Below are 13,317 nucleotides of genomic sequence, written 5' to 3'. Positions count from 1 at the left end.
TAATCTTCTGTTTGTTCAATTAGCAACCCACTGGAAGTTGGTAGACAGAGTGTTCTTTACAACATACACTATTGAAACCATCAGAAGCTGACACTACTATGATGATGGCACCACCACAATGCTCAGACGTATGCATTTTGACACCTTTAGAACCGAATATCTTCCTCTGTGTAGTGGCATGAAAGTAGAATTTAGAGACGTTGAAAAGGAAGAAGTAGAAGAAATGTTGGAAAGAGAGTCCTCCAGAGACTGAAGCCTTTTGTTAACCCTCTATGGAGCACTAACAACATAGTGGAGCCAACCCCCTGATGAATGACGCAATAAAGAGGCAAGCATTAGAACGAGTCCAAAGGTACATGAGAAGAGAGAAAGCAAAAATCAAAGTTGAGAACCAGCTCGCAGTAGAAGCCGCCTTTGATGCCCTTGCTGAACTCTTTACAGAAGTCCCCATGGTAAATCAAGCCCTTCCTCCTCCTGGTAGAGGTCCACTTCCAAGCCAGATCCGTCCTGGAAATATTGATGACAGGCCAGCGAATGTAGTCCCATTGCCAGTTTTTAAGGGAGAGTACAATGAAGACCCCAATCTTCATGTAGCAGAGTTTATGGTAGCATGTGTGGCTAACAATGGCAAAAACCCTGAGCATTGGTTGGCAATATTCCCCACCACTTTCAAGGGCGCGACATTTCAGTGGTATGAGAGACAAGTAGCAGGAACTTTTGGCACATGGGACGACCTAAAGTTGGCCTTCCTCACTAAATTCAGGCGTGAAGGTTTTGAAGAGCGGATACGAGAGGAATTTATGAACCTAAATCAGTCTTCTGGAGAAAGAGTAGAAGCTTATGTCTCACGAATGGAATCCATCCTAAAGAGATGGACTAACCATAATCTAGATGATGGCATTCAGAAGGAGGTGTTTCTCAGAGGATTACAACCAGAAGTCCGTAAGTCTGTGGAGCTGCAAAGACCAGCCACACTGCAAGCTGCAACAGAAGGTGCAAGTTTGTACGATGAAGTGGAAGCTAAACTGGCGATGAATCCAGGAAGAGGAGTCCTACCTCCTTTGATGCCAGGAATGATGTACCCACCAAATGCAGTCCTAGGGACAATTCCCTACCCCTACCAACAGATGCCCCCAGTATCATAGTACAGTGCACCAAATCCACAGTGGCCACAATCAATGCCTCAAATGATGGTTTAACCACAACAACAATGGTCCCAAACAATTTCCTCAATGCCAAATCAGCAGCAACAGTGGAACCCTACCAACTGGAGCCAACAACCAACAGTTCAAACAGGAGCTCTGAATCAGAAACAGAACAGAGACCCCTTTGCACCAGCCCAACCTGTTTATGCAGTGATTACAGAGACTCCTCAAAACCCTACTGCCAGTACCTCAAGAGGAGAAATATTGAAGGATTATTTATCCAACTCAGTTGCAAATATAAAAAAGGAGTTGATGGATGTGATTAGAGCAGCTACAGACACTGAAAGTGAATGCCGCTAGCATATCCAACGTTGCAGGAGCAGGAAGAGATGTGATGCGGTCAAATACTTGGTGTGGTAAGTGTCATCAAGCAGGCCATTTAGCCACTGAATGTACATGAAAACCAACCCTTCCTGGAGCCTTCTATTCCTACTGTTTGCGGAAGAACCATACAGAGGATATTTGCTCTCTGAAGGAGATGCATGATAGGAGAAGGAAGGAAGAAGACGCAAGATTCAACTTGCTAGAATCCAAAATGACAACACAGGATATCGGACCTAAGCCTAGAGAGTTTGGTCCTAATTTCGGACCCAGAAGATTTCCCTCTCAAAGTTACAGAGGAAGACAGTCTGGCGGTGGTCAGACATCAGAAGTAGAGTGTTACAGATGCGGAGAAAAGGGACATATTTCACCAAATTGTCCAAATCCCATAAGGTTAGTAGATTATAAGCCCTTATGCAGTCGATGCAAAGGAGAAGGCCACACTGCAAAAGACTATCCAAGCGCAGCCCCAGTAAAAAACAGTGCTACTGATAGCCCGGCCAAGGCCCAAGAGCCTACCTCCAATTTAGTGGAATTGGAAGTTGTTGCCATCACGCATGCAAAGAAGAAGGAACCACCTATCCAGAAAGAAAATAATCCTCCTGCCAGAACAGTGAAGTTCAATCTTCCACCAGAAGAACATAATAGAACATAGCCTGACAGTGCCGTACAGAGCACTACAGTGCCACAGAGAGTTACAGAGACAGGACCAGAGGTCTAGGAGATAGAAGAGGAGGAAGTGCCACAAGTGGCAGAAGAAGTTCCCATGATGCCCCTGTTGGAAGAACAAAGGAAAATGAAAATGGGTGTTGCCTCATTCCCTAACCGGTTAGAGAAGCCAGTGAATCCTATTAAGGAATATGATCTGGTCAGAGATCTAGATACCTTTAAACCAAATCTCACATTCCGACAGTTATTGATGTTGTCTCCCAGTTGCCGAAAAAGATTCAAAAGTATACTGACAAGAAGACGTGGATTAAGGATTGCTCCCTCAATAGCAACAAAGTCCAACAAAGCTTCAGAGCCTGTAAAAGAAGTGGATGTGGCTAACGCCTTCCTAGATCCGGGTACCCCAGAGACTGGCGTGTGGATAGAAGGCTGCTTTATTGCAAATGCATTGATTGATGGTGGGTCATCAGTGAACATTATGACGGATGTGACAATGAAGGATCTAGGCCTACAAGGTGTGCAACCAACCCAATGGCTCATCAGACTGGCGGATCAGAGTAGAATCAAGCCTTTGGGCATTCTCCCATATGTGAAGACTACAGTAGCCGGAAAAGATTATTGGCTAACCTATCTGGCGGTGAAGCCAAACTCTTATGGTACATCCTACCCTCTGTTACTAGCCAGACCATGGATTTTTGAAGCCAGAGCAAGGACATATTGGTTCAAAGGAACCTTGACCTTGGATAGAGGACCTAACAAAGTGGTGTTGAAGCTATATGGTGCTCAAAAAGGGCATGGATCCACCTCCTTGGAATTATCTTTTGACTCCCCCAATGAGGTTACAGATGGAACATTAGCAGACGAAGATGCTGTCAAACAGATCCTTCCCAAGAAAATAGTGGCACGTTCCTTAACAGTGGATACTGTACACCAACTCCCAAAAGATGCCACACCATTATCAATGGGAGAATACTTCCTGCCTAAACTAGGAACGATTTCCGAAATCACTTCTGACAGTGAGATAGAAGCATGGATGTACTGCTCTCCTTGTTACATGGCCATAGTAGAGCCAGAGACAGAGGCATAAGATGAAACATAGAACCTGTTATTCTCTTACAGAGCTCCTACAGAGCCAGAGACAGAGACAGAAACAGAAACAGAGGCAGAGGCAGAGACAAAAGAGGAAGGAGATGATATGGAAGAAGAAGGTTATGAAAGCGAGATGGAAGAGCCTATCCCACCCGAAGAGGTTACATATGAAGAAGAAGTTCCAGAAGCATCAGAAGCAGATGAGCTCATGTTGTGGGACAGAATGGCGATGGTACCATTTGGTCTGGTAAATGGATCTTCTCATATGCAAAATCTTTATAACCCCGCGTTAAGAAGAATAAGCCATCTTTCAGCAGTGGCTCATGCCATCTTAACCCATCCTTGCCAAAGAAAGATGATGATGATGCACCATGCCAACAAGCACCAGTCCCACAAACCCAACAGAAATCAGAGGGTCCTTGTTATGTGACGTTCCTAGACGTGTCATCAGAAGATGAGTCTTCAAGTCAAGAGGTAACTAATCTTGAAATCAAACCCGAAACGGCTCTAATCCCATTTCAACATATCAAGGAGCAACCTAAGTCTCCACCAAAAGAAGAAGTTGGGTCTAGTGGGACATCAGAAGAGGATACCACTCCTTTGAAGGAGTCGGATCTGTATCCAGAAGCAGTCCGTGGGACCTTCATCCGTGAAGTAGAAGGTGAAAGGCAGTTAACCTTTATGGATGCAGATGGCAGTGAACGCCATTTGAAGGTGGGTAGCAGCCTACCAGAAGAGGAGTTGTCAACCTTGTATAACTTGTTGAAAGAGAATTTGGACGTGTTTGCGTGGTCCTACAAAGACCTAAAGGGGATTGATCCCACAATATGTCAGCATCATATTGACTTAGAGCCTGATGCCAAGCCAGTACGGCAACGACAGAGGCGAATGAACCTAAATTATTCCACATTGGTGAAAGCAGAGCTGCTGAAGCTTCTGGAAGCCGAGTTCATCTATTCAGTGGCAAATAGTGAATGGGTTTCACCCATCGTGGTTGTACCCAAGAAGAATGGCAAGCTTCGTATATGTGTGGATTTCCGCAAGTTGAATTTCAAGGCGAAGAAGGATCACTTTCCTATTCCTTTCACAAACCAACTGTTGGACATAGTGGCAGGACATGAGCTTTATTCCCTTCTAGATGGATTAAGTGGATATAACCAAGTCCAAATTGCAGAAGAGGACCAATCCAAAACAACCTTCACCACATAATGGGGGACCTACACTTACCGAGTGATGCCATTTGGGCTTTGCAATGCCCCTGCTACTTTCCAGCGAGTCATGATGGACGCATTCCAAAATCATTTGCATGACTTTATTGAGGTATATTTGGATGACTTCTGTGTCTATAGTTTGATCCGGGAACACTGGGACACTTGGAACAATGCTTTGACCGATGCCGGGAGTATGGGATTTCCCTCAACCCCGACAAATGCATCTTTGGGGTCTCTTAGGGAGTTCTGTTGGGCCACATTGTCTCTGCACAAGGGATATCAACAGACCCTGCAAAGATTGAAAAGATCGCAGCTCTGACAGCACCCACCAATCTCAAACAATTGAGGGGATTCCTAGGCCATGTGGGTTACTACAGAAGGTTCATAGCCCATTTTGCAAAAAAGGCAACCTCCTTGCACAAGCTTCTGAGGAAAGATGCAGAATTTACTTGGATAGAAGAATGTTACAAAGCCTTCAACACTCTGAAGCAGTGTCTGATTGAGGCACCCATTCTGCAATCTCCTGATTGGACAAAGGAGTTCCATGTACACACTGATGCATCAATTGAAGGCTTAGGCACAATTCTCTGCCAGAAGGGCTCCTCGAAGCTAGATCAACCCATCTATTACGCAAGTCGAAAAGTCACTGATAGAGAACGGAACTATATAGTGACAGAGCTGGAGTGCTTGGCAATGGTGTTTGCCCTAGAGAAGTTTCGCCACTATCTGCTGTCTACCCACTTTAAATTTTATGTGGATCACGAGGCCTTATCCTTCCTGATGAACAAAGCAGATGTGAAAGGACGAATGATGAGATGGCTCCTTCTATTCCAGGAGTTTGACTTTGAGGTAATTACCAAACCTAGTCGTTCCCATGTTCTGGCTGATCATTTGTCGCGTATCCCACAGATTGCAGACGAGGAGTAGGATGATCCAGACCTCCATGATGCTTCCCTATTCTTGGTAGAAACTGTAACCCCCTGGTATGCAGACATTGCCAATCTGCTGGCAACCCAACAGTACCCTCCTGGCATTTCTAATCGGGAAAGGAAGAAGCTTATGTGGGAATTAGTCCCCTATACCCTACTAGGTAGTGCACTGTACAAGAAAGGAAAAGATGACGTGCTTAGAAGATGTGTTGCAGGAGATGAGATTGGGATTGTTCTGAAGGCTTGCCATGACGAGCCATGTGGGGGCCACTTTGCAGGAGAAGCTACAGCCAGGAAGGCTCTACTAGCAGGATACTGGTGGCCTACCATTCACAAGGATGCCTATGATTACTGTAAAAGATGTGATGCTTGTCAGAGAATGGGGAAACCCACGAAGACAAGTGCTATGCCATTGCAACCTATTCTTCCCTTGAAGCCGTTTGAGAAGTGGGGCATCGACTTCGTAGGGCCGATCGATCCTCCCACCAGAAGGAAACAGAACATATACATCCTCGTATGTACGGATTATGTCACAATGGGCTGTGAAGCTAAATAGGCGGGACGATGGTAACAACGTGGCCTTGTTCATGTATGAGAATATCATCACCCATTTTGGCAGTCCCTTAGAGCTGGTAAGTGACAGAGGTACTCATTTCATTAATAAAGTCATGGAAGAGTTGACAGAGCTGTATAAGATCCGCCATCGCAAGTCCACTCCTTATTACCCCAGAGCCAACGGCCAAGTCGAAGTCACGAATCGCATCCTCTGCTCGATTCTGACAAGGACAATTGCCCCACATCGTTGTGGGATGACCGACTTACAGAGGCCCTCTGGGCGTACAGAACCTCCCATAAAGCAGCAACATGACAGGCACCCTTCCAGCTGGTGTATGGTACATAAGCTGTTTTCCCTGTTGAACTGGAATTGCCCTCTTTGAGAGTGGCTATCCAAGAGAGTTTGGGGGACGATGATTCACTACAATGCCGTCTCCTACACCTGGAATGTTTGGACGAAACTCGCAAGATGGCTCTACAGTGCATGGAAGCCATGCAAGCTCGACGTAAGGCTTACCATGACAGCTTCATCAAGCACAAGGAGTTCAAGGAAGGTGATTTGGTCCTAGCCTATGATTCACGATTTGGCAAGTTTCCTGGCAAGCTTCAACAGCGGTGGATGGGCCCATATAAGGTACTTGCCGTCAACCCTAATGGCTCTGTCCAAGTGCAGACCGTTGATGCCTCTGATGATCCCTTTCTGATCAGTGGATATCGCCTGAAGAAGTACCTCCCTCCTTGGGGATCTTGACAATCATGGTCACCTGATCCTTTCCCCCGTTGGCGTGGCACTATCACTCTTATGATGCTACTTCTGATAGCCGTTCTTTAGCCACTCCTGATGAAGTGGACGCAACCCTCTGTCCCCTTAGCCCCACCTTCCAGCCTTGATCTCTTATCCTCTATTTTCCACCAACGACGGTGGCGAGGTGGGTTCTGACACATGGTATTTCTACCATTCCCTTGCTTAAATTGAAAAAAAAAAGAAAAAAAAAGGAAAAAATATACATATCGGTCATGGGAGAAAAGGATTTAGGTCCCTGTCATGCCGACCTATTCTTCGAGAAAAGGTGGAAACACCCTCGGGAGTAGGAGAAAAAGAAAAGAGAAAAAGAAAAGGAAAAAAAAAAGACAAATTTGTTATGGGAGAAAAGGACGCAATTCCCTGTCATAGCATGCCTAGTTCCAAGAAAATGTGGCAAGCGCCCTTGGGCGAGAAGCTGGCTGTGGAAAAGGTGGCAACACCCAGCAGTCCAGAAAGTGGAATCATCAATTGAAATTTCCAAGATCCAATTCCGAAGCTACCTCCCTTAGTACGCTGTGTCCTGGACCTCTCTGCAGAGTGTCTAACTGTCCTCTAGCAGACGACATGTTCCTATCCAACACAACGTTTGACTTGATGGCTACCTCCCTGGGTATGCCTCTTCAACAACAAACGACGCGATCTTCATCGACAAATAATCGAGTGACGCGAGCTTTCATCCTAACTGGATGGGGAAGTGAGTATGGGTTGCCCTCTGTATCTATCAACAGAGAGTGAGACAGAGAGTGGGGCGAGTGACCAGTCTTTTTCCCTTCAAATCAAACGAGAGGTGAGTAGTGTGAATGAAGTGTTGCACGCACGGGATGGGCCTCTCAATGCACAAAGCACGATCTGTTTCTGTGCACTGCACCATAAGGCTCCCTGGCCTTCCTTCTTGCACCATATGCCGGCACAGGGCGGGATGCACAGTTGCACCATCAAATGCGCACAAGGCATACAACCTTTGCACAAGTGACCGTGAGGCTTACATCAATGGGTTTCAGGAAAGGGCTGCCCTCCTGTATCTATCCACAGAGCGTGAGACAGAGAGTGGGCTGAGTGTGACTGGAGTTTCTTCAATCAATTACCAAGAGGTGAGATTGAGGGACGTTACGACACTTGGAGTCAAATATGTTCCCGTTTCCCTATGCACCCACGGGATGGGTCTCTACCATCATCACAGGACACGTCACCCTGTTCTGTACACTGCACTATAAGGCTCCCTTGCCTTCCTCCTTGCACTTATGCCAGACGGGTTGGACGCACTAATGCACCATTAACTGTGCACCCTGGCATACTCCCTCTGCACCATTCCCCTGTCAATTTCTCAACCGGGTATGAGATATGGGTTTCAATTATTATTCCTCGAGTGATATTAGTCATGGGGCAAGTGACAGTTCTTTCATTCCATTTGAGTGACTGTGAGTTGAGTGCAATATCCCTCATCATCGACAAATTTCCTGCGATTTCTTTAACCAGCTACCTCCCTAGGTGTTGTCGTGTGGTCCCTGCCACGACGGACGTGTGCTGAGAAGATGCCTTGGTACCTCCTGCAGTAGCCGACAACGACAGCGGACGTGCCATTGACAATCAACCTTGATTCTTGACTATATGGGCCAAGTTTTTCTAACCCTACCACTTTTGTTTCTCAGTGAAGTTCATGTTTTAAGTGTGGGGACGTTAGAGCAGATGGTCTGTTGTGTGGTCCTAGGTCCCTGTTGCTCGGTTCACCTTATCCGTTAAGGTTTTAAGTGTGGGGACGCGTCCATGAGCGTCTACATTGCATACCTTTCTACATTTGCCTCAACCTACTCATGCATGTATGCCATGAGTTTCTTTTACCCTAATGGAGTCCCTTCCCACCCACCCGTTCATTTTTCACCCACCCTCGGGGCTGTTCCCTTGCAGTTTTCCTTCATTCCTTGATTTTGTTGTCCTGCCATGTGAACATACCCTACGTTCACCGAAGTTCACATCGAACCTTATAGCCCTGTTCATCGCTTTGAATTGACCATTTTTCCTTTTTACCTACCCCTATTCCGATGCACGGTTTTCGAGTTATTAATTTTTGAAGCATTTTGCGCAAATTAGTCGATTTTCCATGTGAACGCGCTTTGCTTGCTTCGGAACCGTGATCTGACATCATGGCCCTCACAACAAATTTTTCCTTGACATTTTTACTTTTTACTCTGTGTCATTCCGATGGACGGTTTGTTCAATATTAATTTTTGCCGTTTTTCGAGCCTTTTTTGTGCGTCTTTTTGACATTTTTCCATGTGAACCTACCTTGTTTGCATCGAAATTCCAATTTGATTTGACAGCCGTGTCCCCCGTGCCTTCCTCTACCTTTTTCCTTTTTCCTCCACCCTCTTTTGCCTTCTGGATTTTTAAATTATTAATTTTTAAATGTGTTTTCGGGTGTATTTTTGGTGTTTTTCGCATGTGGACCCCTCCTACTTTCATTGAAACTGCGGTTTGACGTGCCAACCTTGTGCCACCCTTTCCTGCAGACATTGTTTCTTCTTACTGCCTATCATTCCGGCGAGCGGTTCGTCCAATATTAATTTTCGATTCCATTTTTGGGTCTGTTTTTTGGATTTTTCCCATGTGAACGCGTCTTATCTTAGTCAAAACTATGTTTTGATGTGATAGGATTGTCAAACACGTCTTTCTACGCATTTTTCCTTCTTCTTGCACCTTGTTTCGATGCACGGATCTTTCGATATTAATTTTTAATTGCGTTTTTGGACTTGTTTTTTGTGTTTTTTGCACGTGAACGCCCTTTACTCCCCCCGGAACCCCCGTTGCATGTTTTCCCTATCTTCCCCCTGCCGTCTTGCCCACTTTTTGTTTTTACGACATTTTGTTTTGACGTCCGGATTGGGAGATGTTAATTTTTCTTTATTTTTTGTGTTTTCACACGTCTCGTCCCGCGCGTGAACGCGCCTGATTTCGATTTCACGCGTCTCCACGCGCACTGGTCGTGTCTGCGTGACTCGTACCGCCATTCCATCCCTATTTCAATCCCCTCACGGTAAATTTTTTTACCCCGCCCCGCGCATGCGTGCGGGACGGGGGTACGCCTTTCTCTCATGAGCCCCCCGCCCATTCTTTCCCTTGGAGCGCCCCATCCCTCGGGCACCCCCCATCCCATGGGCCCCTGCCCATATCCACCCTACCCTTTCCACCCCTCCCACCCTTCCCTATCCTCCCCCTTCCCCGACCCCTTCCCCCCACAACTGCCTACCTATCCCTCTCCCTCTACGTGTCCCTCCCCTCCCCTCCTCCTCCATTCCCTCCTCCTCCTCTGCTCCTTCCTCCCCTCCATTTTCTTCTTCCTCCTCCCCTCTTCTTCTTCTTACCCTACTCTTCTCCTCCTTCTCTCCTCCCTCACGCCTGCCCCCCTTCCCCTTCCTCTTCCCCTCGTCGCCGCCGACTGTGCCCGTGCGCCGCCCTCCTGCACATCCCTGCTCCAGCGCCTCGTGGCCAACGCCCTCTGAAGTGCCGTCCTGCCCCAACGCCGAACGCCCGTGCAACCTCCACGCCGCCACGTGGACATCGCCGCCGCGCCGCCCTTTGGTGCCTGGTGCCTACGCCTCTGCGCCGGGTGTCGCCCTGTTCGCCAACGACCACCGCCCTTAGTGGCCCTACCTGACCGCCCTGTACGCATGCATCCCTGCCGCCCGATAGCGCCCTCCTCCCCGCCATTGCCCCCTCCCTCTGCGCCAGCGCCCTGTTCTTTGCCCTGGTGCCCTGTGGGAATTGAAAGTTGGTCTAGAAGGGTTCTTTTTGCCTGCTGAGAGAAACTATTTTATGCCGTCGGCGCCTTCCTGCCCGCCACCCTGTGCCCTACCCTCTTCTTCGCGGCGCTACGTCCTCTCCACCCCACCGAGCGCCTCCGCCTTGCGATCCTGCAACCACCACGTGGTCGTGGTCCCCTGTCCGCCCGCTTTCCCTCCTGACCGCCACGTGGCCCTGTTCACCTCTTGTGCCGCCTCAGACACCCTCTGACGACGCCGCCGTCCTCCTCGCCGTGATGCCCTCTGCAGCTCCTGACGTGCCACGCGCCCTTCTCGTTGACGCCTCCCACGCCGTCTGTTGACCCCACCTTCACTCTCCTCCATGTGCCACCTGCACTCAAACACACCCCCCTACTCCATCTAAGCCCCCCTTCCCCCCCACAAACACACACTCCCTAAACCCCCCCCATCTAAACCCCCCTTCCCACCATTACACACCACCCTACCCCCACCGCCACACACCAAAATCCCACCCACCCCCACCTAAGCCCCCTTCCCCCCCACAGGCACCCCTGCAGGAAATAACCCTTCATAAACCCCTGTTCCCCCCTAAGGCCCACACCCACACTAAACCCCCCCTACAGGCACACCAGCAGCAACCAGCCCCCTCTAACCACTGTTCATACGCAGACAACCGCATCACCCCTTCCTACGCCACTGTTCCCACCACACACACAGATTACCCACCAAACCCCTCCACGCCCTTGTTCCCACCCGCAGATTTCATTCTCCACCCCTTGCCACCCGCGCGTGTGGTTGATCGTGATTGTTCGTGTGTGGGTGCGGGAGATCGTTAGCTGGTTGCTGACACGCAGCTGCCACGCAACCTATTTTTGGGTATTTTCCCAGATTTTTAATTCAAATATCCGCAAACCTTAAACAAAAAAAAAAAACATTGATTTTTTTAAAAAAAAAAACATAATTAAAAAACCCTTCAAATTCCTTAAAAAAACTGAAAAATCTAGAAAAATTCCCACTATTTATGTAGTAAATTTCATATTTTTTCTAACCTGCAAATTTCAGAAAAAACATTTCAGACCATTTTAAAATTTCAAATTTTTTTTAAAATACCAAAAAATGAAAAAAATTCATTAAAAATGGTAAAAATTTCCAAATTAATTGCAAAAAAATTCCTAAAAATTCCATTGACATTTTTACTTTTTGGCATATTTTCTAAGCTGTAAAAATATTTCATTAAACACCTACATTTATTTATAAAAAAAACAAACATATCTTTAATTCAAAACACAACCTAAAAAATATCGAAACAAATCCATATATTTTTTGGGATTGAGGAGAACGCATTCATTGCATTCACATACACCCACTCCCATGTATTTTTATTTTATTTATTTTTTTTGGCTACCCCAAAATTCACGATTAAATTTTTTTAAAAATGAACCCTAAACACCACCATGGCACGCGCATTCGCGCTAAACACACCATTTTTTTTTTACTAAAAATAAACTCGTCGTTCACTTAGCACGTTCTAAGTGCGCTTAAGAGGCACTTTAATATTTTTAATTCAAATGAACCAGCCGTCACAAGAGCACGCGCTGGCAAAAAAACACTCCACATCACCTTAATTTTTAATAAATGAATTTGCATTTAGAGACCCAGTCTGGGTATCGAAGTTCGGGATTCGGATTAAAGCACCGCTTTAACCGAATAATTGGTAATTAAAATTTTAAGAAGGAACTGCCATTTTCTTGATAAGGTTTATCACTTAATAAAACTTCACCCATTTCTTAATAATTCATAAAATGAACATTTCATTTAATTAATTCCCCCTCACTGCACTTATTTTCCCTTTTTAATGAACCCAGTTTCGTGGGATGGGTACGTGAAGTCTTCGGAGTTGTCTCCATGGTCAAACCTGATTATCAAAGTTGTGGTCTTGATATGTGTGGGTTATGGTTATGTTTTGGTTCAGTTTCTTTGTTACAGTTAAGGGTACTGTGTGTAGTTTTTTTTTTGTTTATTGCCTGATACGGGGATTTGGGTGTTTGCATGTTGCATAGCATGAAGCTTTCGGTCGCATATGTCTAGAGGTCATGTCGAATTTTTTCTAGGCTGTGGTTTGCTTGGGGATAGTTGGTCGAGTCACGTTTTATCGTTTTGGTTGCTATCTTATTCTTGGTTTTTGTCTGTTGCTTTGCAGGCATTCTCCTTATTTATCTGTGTTTGTGGTGTGCGTGTAACCATCTGAATGGCGCCTTCTCACGCTCCTCCCCCTATCCAGTATGTCCCACTAGTCAGTAGGGATTACTCTTCCCTACTCACTTTTGAGCCTCTCACGAAGGCGGGACTCACACCTTTTGTGGCTACCTCCTTTCCATTGCTTCCAGAGGATCCATCGATGTGTGATGAGTTTTTGGCCTCCTACAGTAAGAAGTCGGGACTGGTCCAGGGTACTTCCATCACTTTGACACCTTGAGGCCTAGGGAAGGCGCTGTCTCTTCCCTCCAAAGGTGAACCCTTTGTTACAACTCGCCAGCTTTTCTCTAATGAAGAGATTTTGAAGCTGTTACAAAAGCAGACAAGGGAAATTCTGGATGTTAAGAAGGTGATCAACTCTTTAGGAGTTTCCTTTTCCATGATCACTGATCCTGTGTGGAAGTTGGTCTGTCAGTTTCTCCAAGACAGGTTTATGCCTGTAAAAACGCCATCCCATTACTTGTCCAAAGAGCTTTTCACAGCTTCAAGGATGGTGTTAAAAGGAGTAGCTATTGATTG

The sequence above is a fragment of the Lygodium microphyllum genome, chromosome 3 (genome assembly GCF_053477565.2).
Source record: "Lygodium microphyllum isolate KBCC chromosome 3, Lygodium_microphyllum_v1.1.10, whole genome shotgun sequence".
Lineage (NCBI taxonomy): Eukaryota > Viridiplantae > Streptophyta > Polypodiopsida > Schizaeales > Lygodiaceae > Lygodium > Lygodium microphyllum.
This window is presented reverse-complemented; position numbering follows the sequence as displayed.